The sequence below is a fragment of the Acomys minous genome (genome assembly GCF_964271855.1).
Source record: "Acomys minous genome assembly, chromosome: 10".
In the NCBI taxonomy this organism is placed as follows: Eukaryota; Metazoa; Chordata; class Mammalia; order Rodentia; family Muridae; genus Acomys; species Acomys minous.
Genome location: NC_140491.1, coordinates 66,495,503 through 66,501,502, shown reverse-complemented (window position 1 = coordinate 66,501,502; position 6,000 = coordinate 66,495,503). Strand labels below are relative to the sequence as shown.

Below are 6,000 nucleotides of genomic sequence, written 5' to 3'. Positions count from 1 at the left end.
AGTTTCTTAGCTCCAGGCAGAGGCAGACTGAAGATGGCTTAATCTAGAAGCATCTCAGAAGGAATTCCTAACACCACTGGCTCTCCATCATTGGCTCCTTGGGGCCTCTCGGTCATGACCATGAGGGGGTGGGGTGGGGTGATACTTAACAGGGTCCTCCAGGGTGGCAGGTGGCTTTGTAAGGGGAGCTATCGTGGAAGAGGGGAGCGCAGCCCCAGAGCCTGCCTGGAACTTCTGATCTTCCTGCCTCTACCCCACCCCCACCCCCCCACCCTTCAACCCCCACCCCCACCCCCACCCTTCAACCTATGCCCCCCCACCCCCGCCCCAGTGCTAGGGTTTGCCAGAATGTGCCACCATAAATAACATTGTCCAGTTTATGCAGTGTTAGGGGAAACCCAGGACCTCATGCCTGCTAGGCAAGAGCCATCTTTCAGCTGAGCCGGTGACTTCTTTTTCTAGAGACCCACTTGCTTGCGTTGGGCTGGCCACGAAACAGCGTGAGTCTCCTCCACAGGCCACTCCAAGCCCAGGAGCTCTACACTCCCTCGCATCCTCGCTGACACTATATCCTCTCGAGAGCCTTCCTTCCCTCCCAGGGGCCCCAGGTTCACCCTCAGTGACCACCCCATCTTTTCGATCCACTCCTCTCTTTCTTGGGTCCACCCCGCTTAACCATTTCTCCAGGGCCAGGCCTCGCGCTGAAAGATCGTGCCTCAAAGAACCCCGGAGCTCCATGTGCATGCTCACCCAAGCTACCACTGTGAGGGGGTCCAGTACAGAGACTGTCCTACAGTGGTGTGCTGGGGGCTTGCCCCAGAGTCAGCCTGGTGCTGCTGAGGGCAGAGCAGGTGAGGGATGCCCATGGCCAGTCTCTGAGAAGGTCTTCCTATGCCCCAAACGCCAAGTGAGTAAGCTCAGGTGACTTGGAACTTGGATTGATGACATGAAGGCTTAGCTGGGTGAGGTGGCGCATGCCTTTAATCAGGGGGCAGAGGCAGGTGGTTCTCTGGGAGATTGAGGCCAGCTTGGTCTATGTAGGAAGTTCTTAGACAGCCAGGGCTATAAAGAGATATGAGTTTAACCATCACAGCAGGCAGTTGGTGCTTAATCATGTATTCTAGATGGATGGATTGACGTGTATTTTTGCTTCAGCGGGATTGTTTGCTAAGCGGAGTTTGCAAAACGAACATGTCTCTGTGCGTGGGCGTTTGTGTGTGCATGTGGAGGTCAAAGGTCAGCCTCTGGTGTCTTTTCTCCTTAGTTGATGCTTACCTTAGTTATCTGTAAAGTTTTCGTTTCTTTTATGTATGTGAGCACTTTGCCTCCACGTATGTAAGTGCATCGCATGCATCTGCGCCCTGGATGCTAGCCAAGGACATCAGATCCCCTGGAATTGGAGTTACACGTGGTTATGGACTGCCTACCATGTGGTGCTTGAAACTAAATGCATGGTCCTCTGCAAGAGCAGCGAGTACTCTCAGCTGCTGAGGCGTCTCTCAGCCTCTGCTCCCTGGGGCCTGGGACTCCTCAAGTAGGCTAGCCTGTCAGCCCCAGGTCCTGTCTCTTTCTCTCTAGCTCTGGGGTTATAGACATGTACCCCCACCCCTGGTTTGTCTGTAGGTGCTGGGATCAAGCTCAGCTCTTGTTGCTTGCAAGGCAAACACTTTACGGACTGTGGAGTTTCGGCTCTGTTGCTGGGCTAAATACCCTGACAGGGGCACTGTTAAGGGAGAGGATGAGCTCCCAGCTCCAGGTTGCTGTCCATCATGGCAGGGAAAGGAAGGCAGGAGTTTGGAGCAGCTGGTCGCATCCGCAGTCAAGAGCAGAGCTTGGTAGTGCTGGGCTCGCTCTCTCTGCTTACACCGTTCAGGAGCCCCTCCTGGGGAATGGTGCTGCCCTCAGTGGGCTGGGTCTTCTCACATGAAGACATGCGCCCAGTCCAAAGGGACTTAGGCAAGCTCTTGTGAGAGTTTCTCTTCCCAAGCGATTTCTTGGTTATGTCAAGTTGACAATCGAAACCGGGCAGTACACTAGTTGTGCTATCACCTTAGGACCCACAAAAGAACATGCCTAATAGGCCTTCTCTTGCCGTATGTGAGTCAGCCAAACAGATCTGTGGGGCCTCCAACTCCTGTGGGAGTGCCCAGGATGCCCTGAGCTCTCGGTTCATTTTTAGAGGCTCCTGTAACAAATCAACCCAAATTTGGGGCGGGGAGTTAAACAATAGAAAGTTATTCTCTCACAGTTCTGAAGAACAGAAATCCAAAGCTAAGGTGTGGGCTCCTTCCAAAGGTCCTGGGAGAGGCTCCATCCTGCCTCCTCTTCCAGGTTCTGTGGCTCCTGGCATTTCTGGGCCACGGTCCAGCACATCAGCCTCTTTCATGGCCTCCTCTGTGTCTTCTGTCACTTAAAGAAATGCCAAGGATTGGGAAATGGCTCTTCTGGTAAAGATGTTTGCCAGAATGCATGTGTAACAGCCGGGCGATGGTAAGCTAAGACGCAGGGACCTGCAGATCCATGGAAGCCGGAGTCAGCTGGCCTGGCCTCTGAGGGGGAGTGCTGGGCCAGTGACCAAACCCAAGGCTGTCCTCTGATCTCCACCCTCATACCATGCATCCATACCCACAAGAACACACACACACACACACACACACACACACACACACTCACGCACGTGCGTGCACACAAACCAACCAGCAGGCAAAAGTACTATTCTGGGCTGGAGAGATGTTTCATTGGCAGGAATACTTGCTGAACAAGCCTGGGTACCTGCTTTAGAATCCCCAGGGCACCCCTGAAGAAGGTGGCGGGTGCTGAGGAAGCAGAGGCAGGTGGCTCCCCAAACCTCCCAAGCCAGCCAGCCGAGCTAAAATGGTGTGTTCTCGTGTCCATGAGAGACCCTGTCTCATAAACTAGATCGAGGGGCAATGGAGGAAGCCATCTTCTGTCCAGTTGGCCTTGAAGTCTGTCTTCCTGCCGCTGTCACCAGAGTGCTGGGATTACAAGTGTGCAGCCATATTCCTGCACCTTCTTTTCTCTTTCAAAATTTATTTTTTATTTTTCAGTGTTACAAAACCACATCATTTTTGTTTTTGTTTTTGCTTTTTTGAGACAGGGTCTCTCTGTGTTAGCCTTGGCTGTCCTGAACTCACTTTGTAGACCAGGTTGGCTTTGGACTCACAGCGATCCACCTGCCTCTGCCTCCCGAGTGCTGGGATTAAAAGCATGCGCCACCACGCCCGGCTACCACATGTGTTTTTAAATGTTATAATTGTGTGCATGTATGTGATGAAGATGTGTGTGGAGGTCAGAAGACAACTTTGTGAAGTAGGTTTTCTGCGCTCACCTTTCTGTGGGGTCCGAGGATGGATCTCAGGTCATCGGTCTTGGCAGCAGGCGCCTTACTCCTCAGCCTTCTCAGCATCCATGTTTATTGATCTTAAAACAAAGCTTAAGTGTTGGAGAGATGGTTCAACAGCTAAGCAAGCTTTGCGGGGCTGAAGAGATGGCTCAGTAATTAACAGCACTGGCTGCTCTTCCAGAGGACCTGAGGTCAAGTCCCAGAATTCATATGGCGGCTCTGTAACTCCAATTCCAGGGGATCCAACACCCTCTTCTGACTGCTAAGGGCACCAGGCACATGCATGTGGTGTGGAGACATACATGCAGGCAAAATACCCACACACATAAAAATAAATAATAATTCTAACAATTGAAAACATTGGTTGCTCTTACAGAGGTCAGGGCTTTGGTTCCTAGGACCCACGTGGCAGCTCACGACTGCCTATAGCACTAGTTCAAGGGATCTAGCACCCTCTTCTGGCCTTCACCAGTACTGCATGTACATGATGGAACATACATGCAAGCAAGACACTCATACAACATAAAAGAAGAATAAATAAATATTTAACAACATGATAACACAACAAGGTCCCATTAATTTTCCCAGCTGGCCTCAGGTCTGAGTTTCTTCTACCTCAGCCTGCCCAGAGGCTGGGATTGTAGGAGTGAGCCACCATTCACCATGGAAGATTCTTCTTGGAGGAAGGAAAAATATTCTGCACAATGTTAAACATTTTTGTAAAACTGTGCCTGTTGATACTATTATCGAAACATAATAGGAGTAAACTGTTTATAATTTTAAAGGCAAAATAGACTGATAACCAGCTACTAGGACAGAGCTCCATGCTCAGAGTGCCTCCTGGAGACTGGGAGTCCTAAGAGGACCCCTCAGCTGGGTGCCCAAGGCCCACAGACTCCCTATATCACTTTGCTGAGAGGTTTCAACTGTCTTTTGGAAGCAAAGGGTTTCTCTGCCATCAGTCCCCTGTGGGGCCAGCCAGACCCCTGCTCTGAGGACTGTTGGGCGCTGAGCCGGAGACTCCCTGCCAGCTCCTTTCTTCTCCTTCTTTCTCTCTGATATTTTATCCTCTTCCCTGGGTGCCCCTCTCACCGTTTGCTACATCAAGGCTGTGAGCTGGTGCTGATGGTGGAGGATGGCTCAGTGGGTAAAGTGCCCGTTGCTGCGCTTGGATTCCCAGAACCACGGTGCAGGAGCCAGTTGTGATTGTGCACGCCTGACACCCTAGTCCTGGGCAGGGGAGGGTTCAGAGGCAGGCCGACCCCTGGCCTAGCTATTTGGTGAGGTTCAGTGGGAGACCTTGTCACAAAAATGTCACAGCTCCTTCTAAGGGACTGGAGAGATGAGTCAGCAGCTAAGAGAGCTGGCTGTTCTTTAAGAGGACCCAAATTCAGTTCCCAGTGATTCGTAACCACCTTTAGCGCCAGATCCAGCGGATCAGAGAAACTCTTCTGGCTTCTGCAAGCACCAGCCCATATGTTTCTCACACGCACATACACACACAGTCACACACATACACCACAACCATTCACAGATATACACACACAGACACACACCTACTCACACATATACACACACAGACACCACACCTACTCACACATATACACACACAGACACACACCTACTCACAGACACACACTCACACACATCTTGATTGCTAACCCTGACCCAAACCTACAAGGCTGACACTGTTGAGGGGAACCTCATGTCTGACTGAGGCCCCGCTTTATCCTGAGGCCACCAGTGCTCCTGACAGTACAAAATGTGTCAGCCTCCTACCTCGGCCATCCCATCTTGACCTAAAGCCACAACTGAGCTGAGTAGGCAGGCATGTCCTCACTTTGCCTCGGAACGCCCTGCACATCCAGCTCGCCCCAAGTCTTCTCTGGGGACCCATCCTCTGAACCCTCCCAGCCTTGGATTCAGGCTGTTACTGTATACGCTGACCCTCCCTGGCGGTAAGGAAGGAACGTGGAACTTGTTGGGTGACATTTGCTCTCCTGCAGGGGTGGATCTGTGTCCTCCGTGGTCCTCAGTGTTATGCCTCTGTGTCTGACCCAGGGCTGTGTTCAAAAGACGGGGGGTGAATGAGAGAGGGAGGAGGCACATTAGCCACAGCCCACACTCTCTGGCCATTATGGTATCCCAAGGAGAACTGCTGTGTTGGGGAGGTTGCACTGGTTTTGGGGGCGTGGCGGGCTTGTCTCCCAGCATCTGGAACTATCCAGTCCAGGGGCAGCAAAGGAGGAGACAGCTTCTCAGCTTGCCCCTATTTCTGGAGAGGGAAGAGCAAGCCGAGCAACTGAAGGCACAAGATCTTGCCATTTTTTTTTTTTTAGTTTAAGATTTTAAAGCTGTATTGTTAAGTGTATGAGTGTTTTGCCTGCATGTATGCCTGCACCATGTGTGTGCCTGGTATCCAAGAAGGCCAGAAGGATCCCTGAGTCTGCAGTTATGGATGGTTGTGAGCTAACACGTGGGTGCTGGGAACTGCTGCCTTTGCCCTGGCTCCTCCAAGCCCAGAGCTAGAGCCCACACTTTCCCTACCCCCCATACCCACCCACTCCCCACAGCTGCTTTCCTTAGTACCCTAAAGCTGAGGCTCGGGGAGGGACAGGGCAGCGCGGGACTAAGCC

General features: G+C 52.0%; 1 protein-coding gene across 1 annotated transcript in view; it reads left to right on the top strand.

Annotated features, from left to right (window-relative positions):
* Nucleotides 1-6,000, top strand: part of CFAP77 (cilia and flagella associated protein 77) — a 132,343-nt gene that overhangs the window by 125,788 nt on the left and 555 nt on the right. The window lies entirely within an intron of this gene.